Raw genomic sequence first — 15,778 nt, 5'->3', positions numbered from 1 at the left:
AACCAAAGAAGTCACAAACACACAAAAACAAACCAAACAATCCCCCCACACACACACACACAAACAACAAACCCAATATAAACAAACCTAACAACACAAACAAGCCTAACCAGAAAATTATGCTCTTTTCATAAGCTATTTAAAATATCTCATAATATTCACCTTATCTGCCTGGTACACCTTCACAACCTTTAATGGTTGGACTCAATGATTTTAGATGCTTTTTCCAACCTAAATGATTCTATTCCCAGACAACATATTAATAATTTGTTGTCTGAAGAGATTCTCAGCCTAGATACGCTATGTTTCTCTTATGTAAATAACCTGGTATGGTGAAAGGTTTCTACAAAATCTTCCAGAAAAATTAAATCTACACTTTTTCAGTGGTATCTCACACCTCCATTTCAGAAGTTTGTATTTTAGCTAGGAGTGCACTTTCACTTGTAAAGATCACTTTAATGTCCAAGGGATTTCCAGATGCTCAGCAATTCACATGCACATAGCACTGCACAGAATGAGCACCTTACCATGGGGACTTCAGGGCTTACCCAACCACCACCACGGTTTCTGGGAAAACACAACAAAAACACTCAGAAATCCAGGCTCTAACAACTGCAGACAGTTGATTAATTCATTAAATCAGTGATAAACATAGTCTCTATAGGGTGATACCTCATCACCTTATCTACTGCATTAATGACAGTTACTTTTTCATTATATATAGGTTGCCTCTTTAGCCTTTAACTGTAAAGGCTAAAAACATTAAATGTTATTTGCCTCCTAACCAGAGCTTATTGTAGTACCTGTTTTTAATTACATTTCCCATCCTTCTCCCCTCACAGTTTCAAAAAGCACAGAAGAGGGGCACATGTAAGGGAAGAAAAATACATAGAAATCTGTTTGGTCAATTCAAATCCTAACGGAGCCATAGGCAAAGAACTGTATTTGGGTGTTCCAAAACAGAAAAAGCAAGTATTGCTTAGATCTCTGCAAGATTGACATTGTACCTGCAAACACATGGTGCTAACTTTGTATTTTCACACACCATCTCTGTTCTCTGGTGAATACTTTTGTCAAATGTGGAAAAAAACATAACTGTTTACATACCTCACCTGACATACCTGATATTACACTAAGAACTCTGCTATAGCAGAATGGATAAGAGAAATAGCTACCGAAACCAACACCTTGAATAAAAAAGTTCAAAGTGCTTTGGTACAGCAGACACATTTAGAAACACTGATAAATTCAATTTCATTAGAAAGGTGATAGGAGGCTGCAGTTTTACATATCAGTTTCTGAACCTTGAAATCTCCCCTGCCCACAGAAGGATGCTACTTCAAACCCTGCCTATCTGGAAATTAAAGCACCAGAGTAACTGCTACAGGAGGGGCTGCCCAACTGCTCCAAATGAGTCAGCATGCCCAGCACCTTGGGCTGTTTGATGCAAGGCCGGCAGCTGAACAGATTGGGCCGTGTGTATCCCTGTCCCTGCATACATAGGAGCCATCTGGAAACAAACAGCTCAATCACAGAAGAGTAAAGCTAACGAGGAAAATTGCAGCTTCCTCAACAAAAAAAAAAAAAAACAAAAACAAAACAACTCCAACCCCCCCAAAAAACCCAAATTTAAAAAAAAAAAAAAAAAAGGAGATACTTGATTACCTCCTTACTACTCCTGTTTTAAGACTCACAAAAGACAAAAGATACGGGCTTTTCTTTATCTCCTGCTGTAAAGTATCCTTTAAAAAGTATCCTTATCCTGTAAAAGTATCCTTTCTAACTACATTAAAATCATCATTGTGGGAAATGAGGAGTCAGATAGGAGAGGCAAGGGCTAGCACATCGTTCATCTGGTGCTGATGCCTCAGTCTGAGGCACCACAGAACCAACAGCCCCACAGCCCAGCAAGTTTCGCTGAAGGCTCCTGTCAGGTCGCTGACGCCTTCCGAGTGGATGCTTAAACACAACTAAATTTAAGGCCACAGCAGCCTCTGTAATACTCAAGAGAAACAGCAGCTGCAGGAAGGGGACAAGAAGTTAAACAAATTCTGTACATCATCAGGGATTACACTTTGACCACCGTCCAGAAGCGCAGGCCAGTGACAAGCCACACTAACAATGTGCTATTTAGCTTGGCCAACTTCACGGCAGCTCCAAGCCAGCCTGTGCCCCAGCACCTGCCCATGCTCTGGCTCTACCAGCAGAAGCTACTGAGAATCAAGCCCAGCTGCTCTGAAGTTTGTGGCTTCACCTTTAATGAGCCTAATTAATTTACTTTCAAGGTGGCCTGACTCCAGATTGCACTATGTTTTCCAAATGTTTTCTGCATTTGAAGAAATGCATTCCCCTCTGCGGGGGAAGAGATGCCCACTCTCTATGAGCCTTGACATGGTCCTGGGGTATCCCTCCAGTTCAAGAGCTGTTTAGCGCCAGTCCCTGCCAAGGGGAAAGACCCATTGCCTGCTTCCAGGAGAGCCTGGGGGAAAACACCAAAGGGGAAAATATTCTGACTGAAAATTGAACCAGGATTTTATTTTTAAAAACAGTCCTCAGATTAAGGATTATAACTCCTAAAACTAGGGGGATGGGAGGGGGGGGGTGTTAAATACCTTTTCTAACATGAAGTAATACAGAAACAGAGATCACTACTCTCATTAGAAGGTGCTTTTATTTCCTTATTCAAACCTTCAGTCTTCTAGCATAAATTTTTCTCTGCCACTGACAACTTCTGCATTATTTATACAACGGCCAATCTATAATTGGCCTCTTTCACATGGGTGAATATCAACATATGGGGGGGAAATAGGGCAAGGAGAGAATGCAGATAAGTGACAATTTCCATATTTGTAGAGAAAACAGTTGTACTCTGAAGTGTGACAGGTTTTAGATGTACTGTTCTGCATTTATACATAGTTGATGTCTAGCTTATAAAGGTTCATTTAGCTATAAAATCATCATGTTTAGCTGCTGAAAGGAGGCTGGAAGAGAATGAGAAATTCTCATGATCCATGTGAACAAGACAACCATTTTGCTGTAATACATTTTTTCAGAGTACTAGACTTTTCTTTCTAGACCATTCTGATTTAACTTTAGATCTAACAATTTCTACTGTGCACAGTACTATGAAACCAGTGGCCAATTCCCAAGTTTTAGCAGCAGAAATTACATAAGCTTAAAATACACATCCTATTTTACTCTTCACATTGCCAGCTTCTCTTTTGGCTTAATATAGCACATTTTATTTCCTTCTTTTTACCACAGCAATCAACTGAAAAAAAACCCCAAACATTTACACCCTGAAGCTTTAATATCACAGTACATTCCCACGTAAAGAAATGTGATGCCATGAATTAAAGAGGGTCACATATTACTAGGATGTTCTGGTTCACAGCTGGGACAGGATCATCTGAGCAGATTTCTACATATAAACTACACAAAGCTACTTAAACAGATCATGCACTACAGCTCAGAAAATATGACTTCATTGCACTCACAAGCTACACTAAAACTACAGCCTTGAATTAGGTTAAGGAGGAAGGGATGGGTTGGGTATGTGCAGGGAGGCAAGCAAGGAAGAACCAAGGTAAAGCCTAAAAGCACTGTGCTCATTCAGGTCCAAAACTTACTGCAGGTTCAGAGAGGGAAAATACACCTAGCAACACCTGAGCTGCTGCTTTTCTTCTCTCCACCGAGAGCTTTGCTGACCAAATTACCAGAGAAGAAGTAATTCTCACACTTTGCCAAGTGTGCCACCACTTGTGCAGACCTGACTGGTTCCCTGCATGCTTCAGGCAAGATCCAAAACCTGCTGGAGCCAGTATCACTCCCCACATCAGCTTTCATACTCAGGTTTCAGAAAACATCGAGTCTCTTACTTGATGTGATTCACAGTAATATAAGGTGCTTCCTCTCATGGAAGCCCACTTTCATCAGCACAGACTGGACAAGTCTGACTTCAAACTGCCCATAACTACAAGTAAAATATTGTCACTCCCAATACAAAGGACCTTTATTTACAATTTTACTGACAAGATATCCATCCTTCTGTGGAGCTGACAGTAAACTTTTCATTACTATTAAGATCTCTAAGATATAAAGGTTATTCTTAGGGCTTTTTTTGCACTGTAAGATTCTGCAGAAAGACACACTCTGATTAGCATTAACTTGGAACCACAAAACCTGTGTTCAATTCTCAGCATTGCCATGGGTTTCCCATAAGGCCTTAGACACATCACTTGGGATTCAAGTGTCCCGTGTCAGGTGCCTAGAAACTGGCTGGTTAAATCTCATCCAGTAATCCCAGACTTCTTACAGTCACTGGAAAGGAACAGATAGCTCCAGAGAGCAGTCCATCTCACACCAAGACAGATGCCTCAGGTAGGTCAAATGAATCACCTTCTGAAGGTATTTAAACTTAAATGAGATGAATCCTATCCTTAATCTCCCTCTGCCATTGATTCCCATCTGTCATACGGGATTTATATTTCATCACATCAATATGACACTACTTTGATTGGCGCCTATGTAATATAAATGACTGACTGATGCGTACAGACTTGCACACTTCACAAAAAGCTATTTCTAAGATCTTTACCTGAAATCTTCATGTCTGCCTCCAAGACAGGCTATCTGGGCAGCTATGGTTTTGGCTTTGTATTTGTTTTGTCCATTTATGCTATCATATATCAGAGTAGTATTAGGTGTTCTCCTGTATCACCCTCTCATTGAGAGGGGGAGCAGAAATCTCCAATAATTACATCAACCTCTGGAGAGATAAACTGGCTCCTGTACTGGGGAAGCTGCTGTAGCAGAATTTTGCTGATTCCTTTATCATAGAAGCTACTTTTTGGTATGAAGTAGCTAGTCTTTTAAGTATTACTGGAGCTGAAACTAGTTTATCTCCTTTATGTCAGGTAAATTCCCTCCTGGCAGCAGAAGGCTAAAATCCAGATCGTTTGTACCATCCCACCTGTAAATAATTCAAATCCCAGTTGTGAGCATGGCATTATACATAAAATAGCCTTCTTCAGTAGCAAGTCTAACAGCTTACCCAGTTTTTAACTGGAAGATGGAAAATCATGATTACTGGGAAACAGGAAACTTTTTTCTATTTAAAACTGAAAACTTTATAATTTATGCCAGGGTGAAGGTAAAGAGGTTTTAAAGAGTAACCGATCATAGTTTCTAAACAGAGCTCCAAACTGGATGTGCAGTATTGTGTGTGTCCCCTAGTATTAACAGTACTTAGCAACCAGCAAAATATATTTATATCTGGCAGAATGCCAAACAGACAAGTGCTCACATTTGCAAGTATGAAGTTTCCATGATACAATTAAAATCCCTTTGAAGGATAGGGTTGATATGGTTACAGCAACGAGTTGTTTATTGATCTCTGGGGGCCTTAAATGATGGCACTTTTTCCAACACTTGGACTAATTTTTTTTTTTTTTTTTTTGCACAACAGTCCATGTCCCCAGTCAAAGATCTGGATCCTATTATGTTAGGCACAGTACAAACACATTACAAGATATGTCAGGCCCTGTTCTAAAGAGACTGCAGAGCAAACACTGTTCCTCACAAACATGAAGCAGCTCTTGATGAAACAACTGCTGCCAGTTACAACCCACATCTGGAATTCACTGTGTTAACAGAGCACCCATACATAAAAAGAAAAGGGGAAAAAAAAAAAGAAGCATGGCCACCACACATTATGATGTTTGCTTTTGATTTTTCCCATGTGTCCAGGCAAGCAAGCAGCCTACAAAAACAAAACAGGTAAACAGGTTTAAAAGCCTAACTTGCTATTTGAAGTGATGGTGACAATAAATGGTTTTTTAATGCAGTCTTCCAACTCAACTATAAAAGTGCTTTGAAGGGAAAAAATTAGAACTGTATTTCTGAAACATAATTCAGCTCATCTAAAAAAAAATGTTATTCACTAAAAACACATTAACAAGAATTCTGGTCTAAGTGAGCCAGAATTGGAAGAACAATATTAGACCATATCCAACAGAAAAAGCAACATGGCCTGAAGCAGTTATTTTGTAACAGGGAAGATTTTAGCACATGTTCATTTAAGGCTCGCTTTCTGTGCCTTATCTAGGGAAAAACCCACATATTTACTAGTGTTAAAACTCGCAGCACTTGTACATGCTGTAACTGTATCCACATCTACAAGGGTGCTGTCCCATATGGTGACTATGAGGATTACATGTTGTCTCAGACTCTAACTTGCTGAAACCAGCCAGCTAAGATTTAGTTCTACCTCTGCTAGGCAGAGTTTGTGTAGGTCACCATCTTTATCTCTGCACCAATAGGTACGGAATGTTTGGCTGTCATGGAACAACATGGAGCCCCTCCACTTGCACACCTCACTGCTCAGCCTGTCACCTTTAGTTCCTCCAGAAAACTCATACAGCCAATAATAATGAGACAACAGCTTCAAACTAGAACTTGACTAACCACAATCAATAAACTTGCTGATGGTCTTTAGGAGTGGAAAAGTTTCAGTACATCACCCTACTCTTTTTTTTCCAAGTACCACAGCTTTAGATAAACACTAAGCACAGTTCTACACTATTTACTATACTCCACCTAAAATTTGTACCTAGAATTTATTCAATACAATTATCCCTAAGTTTGATCGAAGCAACTACCTGTAAGTATCTTAACAGCACTATAGCTGCAAGCAGGACAAGCTGAGCTAGTATTTTTCACAGTTTGAGGATAACTTCTTGTATTATCTCATCAGCATAACCCCTAAGGTATTCAGAATGATCAATACACTTGTCCCAAAAGGACCCATGAAGAAGCCAACATTTGGCCTCTGGAAGACAAAACCTTTAACAATTTGTTAACTATAACAATCTGAACAGGTCTTCAACTAGTCTCAGTACTAACTGCATCCACCTATGACCTTTGGACTACCCTTGAGTTCATCCTTTCAGACTTACACATTCTCCTACTTTAAACATCTAACGCCAACACTGCAAACTATGCCAAGAGGTTGGATTTTTACCTCCTCAGTAAAGATTACTTTTCTTCATCACAGAAAGAATCATAGAACTGAGTGGAAGAAGGCACAGTGAAACCACAGACTAGGGAATGCCAGGTCTTGATCCCTTCCAGCAATTAATTTAGCTTTATTCTGTGAAATCAGTAAACACCACTGAATTCCTACGTTGTTTTAAAAGTAGCTGAAGTGCATAGACATTTTAAGAGCCAAATTTCAATACAAAGCAAATAAAATGTTTCAAGTTTAATTTTACTACTGAAAGGAAATTCAAAAAAGCTGTAACTAGAGTAATATTGACATGTTCCATTAAAATTATGGCAATTGTTGTTCCTTTCAACTACATGTAATACATACATTTTGGAATTCCATTGATGGGTACAGATATCTGGAAAGGCAGAAAAAAGTTTGGGCTTTTGGGATTCATTTGAATCCTTAAGTAACAATGTAGACAGTCCCTACTATGCCTGCAAAAGACTGGTTCATCACCTTTAATGGACATTTAGCTGGTTTTTGCTTTAGAAACTAATTGACACTACATGAATAAGCAGCGCTCAGTTCAAAAATCTGAGCTCTAGCTGCTTGATATAGAGATAAAATATTCATTACTATTATTCTTCCTCTAAAATGCTGATTTCCATGGTGAGTTTCATGCCTTGCTCACCTGCAACAAAACTTTCATCAATATTTACAAAGAATAATTGATTCTGAGTAAACAGCTCACAATTATTAGCCAGTGTACGATTTATAAAGCCAGTATTTTCATATCAAATATTAAAGTAAGCCCAAGTCATTATAAAAAATGGACATATATTTTGAAATTGATAAACGCAAGAAAAAACTATAGCATGTGACTTCAGGTGGTTTTGTCCCAGATGATTTTACTTCCATTTTTCACTATCAGCATTTTCTCAGTAAGCTAGCAAAAAAAAAAGGCAGTAAATACATATTAACAAAAAACCCCCAAAATATCAATCCTATTATGCAAGATTTACAAAAATAAAGCAAACATACAAGATAAGAGCAGCAAAGGCCTTACACAGCTGCAGCACATCATGAAGAAGCAAGTGACCTCTGTCAAGGTCGCATGGATACTGCCTGGTGTTTCTCTGCTCCAACTAGCAGCTGAGTAAGCTAACAAAGCATGAAGTAAGAAAGCTGAAGATGATGAGCAAGTGCAAGGTAACTGCTTGTTATTAGCATATGAAAAACAACTATGAAGAAATTAAAACTGTTGAAAAGAAAGGCATCCAGTGTCAGACATTTCATAAGGAAATATTAGTATGTCCCAGATACAGTTATCAAATGCAACAGTGTAACAGACACATTTTAATTAAATATTTGGGCTGTTAGAAAATACATAAACTTTAATTTCAGGATCTAGAAATCCTGCAATTCAACCAATATTCAACTTGCAGCCAAAAATGTGCTTGCCTTCTGCCCTCAGCTGGATTACTAAAGGACATCTTTGGCAATTCAGTGGGAAGACACTCTCAAAGGTAGCCCTCTCATCAGAGATACCTGTTTTCTTACCAATGCCACCAATTAACTACCCATAGCCTGACACATGGAAAGAGGACATGGAAGATGCTAACCAAGACAAGTTTACCCTGGTGCAAAGCAGAATGGTGATGGGATTCCCTGCCTCAGATGTCAGCCACAAGGTTTGCCACCTGCACAGCCAGTTCCAGAATGAGTTTAACAGAAGACTGTCCTTCTGGTATTATCTCACTGATGGGCATCTGGAAACTAAGGCCTATTTACACAAATCCAGGTCATAACAATGAGGCACAGGGCATTGGAACTCCCACATCTTGAACGGTAACAGGCATTCTCTTTTTAAGTGAAGTACCTACTAATAATCACAATTTATAGTTTTAAGACACATCAGAGGAACAAAATAAATGGAAAGAAGAGTCATCAACTTCAAGGGGCTTTAAATCAGGTCTCAAAGATGAACACTAGTTAGATAAATAAACAAAAATTTCTTGTCAGTAACAATAGACAAAATAGGATTATAACATACAAGGGCAGCTTAAGGGAAGTTTGGACAGAACCTCTTCACACTATGCAACATGTCACATCTTTTACAACAAAAGCTGTTTAATGCAAGAGACACAATAGGAGTTAATAGCAGCAAGTTCAACAGGTTAGTGATTTTTAGGTCAAAAGGACAGGCGTAATGATTACCTCCTCCATTCCCAAGGATTAACACAAATCACAAATCCAGCAATTTCAACATCAAATCTAGAACTTGTACCTGGGCGAAATAAAAGGAAAGAAAATACTGATCTACAGACTACAAGTAGAAAGGTGTCATCTGCTCAGTAAGGTGGTTCATACACCTGCTAATCTGATGGACAAAACACTGATACCTCATTTCTAGTCTGGGCTCCTGTAGATTGTGTGCCCAGCCAGGTTGCTGTGTGAGCTTCTACGTATCAGGGCACAATTTAATATTATTAAGTAATATTATTAGTATTTTCACTGTGTGGGCAACAAGGAGCCTTTCAGCATATCTAGCTTTGCAAAGAGAATGGTAAGCTTTTAGGAGTCCCATTAAGAAACAGATTGGACACATCTCAAATGAGACAACTCAAGCCCCTCCTCTAAACTAATTCTAGTCATCCAACATCTTTTTTGAGATCGGCACCTTTCCTACTCTTAACACTCCAGTGTTTACAGCTGCATTCAGCTTTTTTCTCTTTAAAACAAGAGCAGATCATGTTCCCTGGATGTAATCCCCAATTATTCCCAGAATTAGTATTTAGAGGGGACTCACTTTTTTTTTTTTTAAACTGGAAGCAGGCAAAAGTATTACACTGCACTTTGTTAAAAAATATATTCATATGTTGTAGAATGAGAAGCCAAATTAAATCAGTATATAATAGCACTTTTTCCAACTTTATTTAAACTGGCACAAAAAAACCAGAAGTATTCTCATGAATATGGATTTTGTATTTTATTCCAGATCATTGTCAAAGGTAATGAAAAGAGTTGGAATAATGGAGATGGCAATTCCCCATACACTATCTGTTCTGCAATTTATTACATGGAAAAAAAACCAAAACTGTTCACATGGACAATAGTGCTGTTCTACAGTATTATTTTTACAATTAGAACATGACCCTGAACTAAATAAAATGACTTTCTGAATTCAAAACACAAAGCTTACAATTTCAACAAGAAACACAGAGTCCTTTTTTAATTTAAAAAATGTTTCAAAACTGTTTTGACTGGGATGTATTACTCTACCTTTCTTTAAACGTCAACTGTTCGCCAATGTATTGTGTCTTCTATCAACACATCATACCACTAAGTTCTCCTTACTACTTCATTCTCTAAAAAAATTAAAAAATATAACCCACCTCCCACTCTATCTGTATCATCACACATTTTAAGAATTCGTGCCAACTCTAATACTTTATTACAGAAATAAATGTTTATAAAGAAATACTGTCCATAGCTTTGGAAAGAAGTAGAAACAAAACCAACCACAAAAAAACCCAAACCAAACAACCAAACAAAAAAAACAACACCAAAGAAAACAAACAAACAAAAAAAAAACCCACCCTACAAGCTACTAGTGGTCATTAAGCTTTCCAAATAAGAGATCTAGTGGTCATCTGTACACAGACATATTTTCTGTACGCAACAGAATATTTTCATGTTTCAGATTGTTACCCTGAACCAGATAAACCATTTGTCAAGGAATCTTTATTTCCACAGTGCTTTGCACAAAAGCACTCCAATTCTTTTTAACTGCACTATCTACAGTTATTCAAACACATGGACAGTTCATGGGTAAACTCATGTCTCTGAACCAAGCTGGGGAACGGTTACCAGCTTTCCCATTTTGCAACTGCTACACTGATTTTTCAACCACAGGATTATAGAAAAACAATACCCTTAAGATAAAGGTACAAAACAGAACTTGTAAGTGGGTTTTTAATCAATTCATTAACAATCACTGAGCAGCTTTGAGGCACTGTACTACCTACAGCCATGGCTACACGATTAAAGCTGCTACAATACATTTGGCCATTAATCCTGAATAGTGTCCAGGAAACTTATAGATAGCATCATTAAAAGAACCAAATTGGTTTTAGTCACTCCTAAATAAAATTTTATTTTCCTGAAATTTTATATAACTGTAATAATTCAGAGCTGATTAATTATTTGGATAATTTCTTGTGATTTTTTTTAAATCTGTAAAATCTTCTCAATTTAAAAAATCTTGTAAATATTAGAAGCTTATCAGATAACTACACTGCACAGGAGACAGTCCAGATTTGTTTCATGTTCTGATAGATTTCTCTAAGCCTATTTAGGGATGGCTAGAAAAGAGAAGTGGCATACTGAGTTTGCAATTCTCTGAGAATTTAAAAGATGGCAACACCACTCCCTCTAGTATGGAGAGGGAGAAGTGTTCAGTGCCTGCTGTTTCAGGGAAATACCTCCAGACAGGCAGTGATAAGAAAACAGGTTAAGAAATATGGTCAGGTCTCTCATAACCCATTCGTGTGCTCCTCCTTTAGCCACTTGGGGAAAACAACAGAAGAGAAAAGCCAGCCTCTAAAACATACTGATTAGACATTTGTCAAAAGTAGTACATAAGGAGATGTTCTTATTACAGTGCCTATCCAGCTTTCAGTTGTTACAGGACTCAGGAAAAAAAATAGTATCAGTAAATATTTTTACTTCTTTTTTTTATTTAAACAAGCAAAATTTTTCCACGCTGCCTGTACAAACTGCTCAGCTAGTCCACATAGTCCCTGAAAGAGATTGCCTGTAGCCTGCTCTTAGCCTCTCACCAAAAGAAATCATGAAAAGCCCTTGTCAGTTGTCCTCCTTCTAATGCATTCTGCTTTGGTGTCCGGTATTTCTATAAAAGATGTAACAGTATAACCACCATTTCCTAATTCCCTCTTTTAATGGGGTGTATGAGGGAGGAGTAAAGCCTACTCTAGCAAAGATGACATTTGTACATAACGATCCTGAAAATATTTGTTAACCTAATGCTTTGTTTATTTAGTTTGGCAAATGCTTTTATTTTAACCTCGAGTATCTTTAGTAAATGTCAGCAGTAAACACAAACTGATAGTTTACTCCCTTATCTGTATTTCTAATTAAGTTTTTTCCTAGATACAGAGTTATGTTTAAAACAAATATTCCATAGAGAATCCAAGTAAAATCAAACAAAGTATTTCCCTTTGTGAAACTGCGTATTTATAAGGGCATCACCAGCAGAGGGAAGGAGATCATGGTAACCATGCACAATAATTCCTCCACGCTTTTCTTCCAGATATGCAAAAATATTTTCTTGTCCTTTTCATTTGTATCACAAACTTTAATGTCTCTTCCACAACATGCAATACAAGGTTGCGTGCACGCTTTATTCAGAAAGCAGTTCCCAGTAAAGAGTTTATCTGTGTGTTTAAACATGCATACAAATATAAAACTACATACAAATATTTTTAGAATTGTAATCCAGCTGCTGAATGGACAAGAAAAAACAACGATATGCTAAATAAGAGCTTCATTTTCATGTGAGGAAACATCAATTAACTGAGTTGTGTACAGCTGAGTAGCTTAAAAACTTCTGCCAAGACACTAAGCTGCTCCTTCTTTTTACTTATTACAGCCAACCCTGCCAAAAGACCATAAAAATTGATTTTATGTTTCCGGTGTCTCTATGCTAGCTGGAAAAATATAGATTTTTTTTTTTTTATTCCTAGGTTTTTGACAAACAGAACCTTCTCCTATCTCACGCCTTCACTACGCTAACCAACACTGAGCATCTCCTCGGTTGTCTCATATCTGATTTAAGTTATTATTAAGGTAGGAGAACATTTTAGATTGTTAAATGAAACACTGTTCTATAGCTATGGTTTTAAAGGGTTTCTTGCCCATCAGTGTTACACAAGAGGCTATATCCCACTTGTATTGCTATGGCATACATGGCAACGGATTTTTTTCACATTTGCTTTAAGGAAGTATTAGAACTGCTCTGTTAGTCTGTGAGCTACCTCTTTAAATTCCAGTATCAACCCTTAAAATGGATTTAGCATCTTTTGCATCAAACATTAATAAGGCTCACTTAGGCGCTCTTAATGTGAAGGAAAATTTGGCTTGTATGAAATGGCTACACTGGAACATTTCATGCTTTTGCAAGTGCAGGAGTATGATTATTTCCTACAGTATGTCATTATCTTTTGCCCTGTGGTTCTTCTTGAAATTATCTCTTCTCACTCAAGCTGCCTACACTATGTTTTTAAGCTATATAGTTTCAATTTATGAATTGTATGAATGCAAATTTTGAGCAACTATACCACAAGCCAAGTAATAGACCACATTAAAGTATATTTCCCTCAGACATTACTAATAGAACTAAAAACTCAAAAAGCTTGGAAGAAAAAAAGATATACATTTGACTCAAGACATAAAATCAGGTCATTTGTTTCCAAGACAGACAAGAAAATACTATCCTAGACACATGTGCAATCCCCTTACACTTTCCCTGAGCAGGTTTACTTAAGCATGGCAGGAGATGTCATTTCATATCCTCAGCAAGCAAATTAGTTCACTGCCTACTTGTCCTTGTACCCAAAAGCTCCCCCCTCCCTTTCTCAGGGACACTCCTAAAACAACTGCCCATCTGTAACTCTAGATGTCAACTCACCAGGGAAAGGAAACTCCCCTTGGGTCTACAAGTACCATCTCCCCTTTCTTAGGGTGAAGTAACTCTCTTGGACAATAAAGCAATTTAAACAGCGCATAACAGATTAACATGCAACATGGATGGCACACTGCACAGCAGCTCTGAGGATCAATATCACCACTGCAGATTAGTAGTCTAGTTGTCGTCTGCAACATGCATGCGTATCTAAAATCATTCTACTGACCTTTGTACAGAAAATATTATTTCAGAGACAGCGAAGTATTATTGCACTACAACATTCTGCATTGAGTTTACAAGGTAATAAAGACAGAGCTACTTCTTCACATGCAAATAGCTATTAAACAAGGAAAATAAAACTTGACATCCCCCAGACAATCAAAAGAAATGATTTATTTGGATGCCAACATCTGTCTTGAGATTGTGGCCAAGTGCTTTTCTGTGCTCATTTAGGACTCTACTTGGAAAGCTTTTCAGTTACATCTACCCAGAGATTTCTCTCTACCGCTTCCCATCTGACAGAAATCACTCAGCTGGGTCTGATGAATAATAGCAAAAGGCAGCTTGTATCAGAGATGATTGAATTATAGATTGTTGAAAGTGCCATAAAGGCTCATTCCAATAACTACATTTATTTACTATACTGACTACCAGAAGCTAGTAGTCGTTTGATATCTTTATTTCAGAAGACGGGAAACAAAAGAAATATTAACATTCTTTGCCACTTCCTTACTACTCTACCTAGTAGAGTTTGATAGGCAAAATTAACTTTTAAACAGAGCGCTGAACCCCTACCCATACCGTGTGCGCCTAGGAACCAGAATAGAACGCACCCCAAATCAAAGCAGGGCAAGGGGTATTCGGTATGAAGGAAACAGTGTCAGAGAAGATGAAATTGCACGGAAAGAAAAAGCATTAGCCTGACAGCCTAAGTAATGGGCGAAAGGCTTTCGTGAATTGATACATAAATGATTAGCTGTTGTCCTGCGGTCCGGAGGGGAGAGCAGCGCCGGGGCGGGGCACACCGCCGCACCCCACCGCCCTCCGCCGGGGCGACCGTCGGGACCGACCACCCTGCCGAGGGCGGGGACACGGCGGCGGCCGCCAGGTGACACCCGGAGAAACAAGTTGGCCCGGTGGCCGCCTCGGTGCCGGCTCCGGGCAGCGGCGGGGAGGGACGGAGAGATGCGGAGCGGACGTCTTCCCTCTCCTGCAGCCGGGGCGGGGGGCGACGGCGGAGCTCCGCGGGGGCGGGGAGCAAGGAGGGGAGACGCGGGCGTCCCCTTTGTCTGAGTCGCCCCTCCCGTAAACGCCCCCACCCCCGCCGGGAGCGCCCCGGGGGCGGGCCCCCGCCCCCCGGCAGTGCGGGCAGAGCCGGCGGGCAGGCGGCGTTACAGCCGCCCCCGGAGCATGTGCTCTCCCCCCGCCCGCGCAGCGGGCAGCCCCCCCGTCCGAGGCGACGCCGCCCGGGCGCGGCTGCGGGCGGCCCCGGAGCGCTGCCTTACCTGGCAACCGGGGCGGGCGCAGCCGGCTCCGTCCTTCAGCCTCTCCCCACGGCGGCAGCTCCCGGGGCGAGGCTGCGGTGCGCGGCGGGGCGCGGGAAGACTGCCCCCGGCACGGCAGGCAGGCTGCCCCAGCCCCCTGCGCTCGGCGGGCTGGCGGCGCGCCGGGCGCTAAGTTTCAGCGGCGGTGGCGGCCGCCGGCGGGCAGGGCAAGGCGAGGCAGGCGGGGCAGCGGAGGCGGCACGGGGGCTGCGCGGCGCCGGGAGCGCCGCCACACTGCAGCGTCTCCAGGAATCCCTCCCGCGAGAGGCAGCCCATCACCCCCGGCCCGCCGCCCTCATTGGCTGCGGGGCGGGGAGAAGCGCTCCCGCGGCCAATCGCCCGGCGCCCACCATGGGTGGAGCCGCCGCGCCGGCCTCGCCCATCCCGCGGCCGCGGGTCCCTGTCCGCCCCGTCGGGCGGGGCCGGGTGGCGGCGGGCGGGGGAGAAGGATGAGGATGGGGAGGATGAGGAGGGTATCCCCGCGCGCGGCGGGCAAGGCTGGCATCCCCGGGCCGCGGCGGGGCTGTCGCTGGGCGACAC

At 40.8% G+C, this 15,778-nt stretch overlaps 1 protein-coding gene across 5 annotated transcripts in view; it reads right to left on the bottom strand.

Moving 5' to 3' along the window:
- SYT1 (synaptotagmin 1) overlaps positions 1 to 15,477 on the bottom strand; it is a 339,727-nt gene extending 324,250 nt beyond the window's left edge. For all 5 annotated transcript variants that reach the window (XM_068999501.1, XM_068999546.1, XM_068999531.1 and 2 more), the window contains exon 1: positions 15,200 to 15,477. The gene's annotated coding sequence lies outside the window, so the exon portion shown is untranslated. The remainder of the gene's footprint in view (positions 1 to 15,199) is intronic.
- Positions 15,478 to 15,778: the final 301 nt, after the last annotated feature.

The sequence above is a fragment of the Aphelocoma coerulescens genome, chromosome 1A (genome assembly GCF_041296385.1).
Source record: "Aphelocoma coerulescens isolate FSJ_1873_10779 chromosome 1A, UR_Acoe_1.0, whole genome shotgun sequence".
In the NCBI taxonomy this organism is placed as follows: Eukaryota; Metazoa; Chordata; class Aves; order Passeriformes; family Corvidae; genus Aphelocoma; species Aphelocoma coerulescens.
The sequence above is the reverse complement of the archived record's forward strand: the minus strand, read 5'-3'. Positions and strand labels throughout refer to the sequence as shown.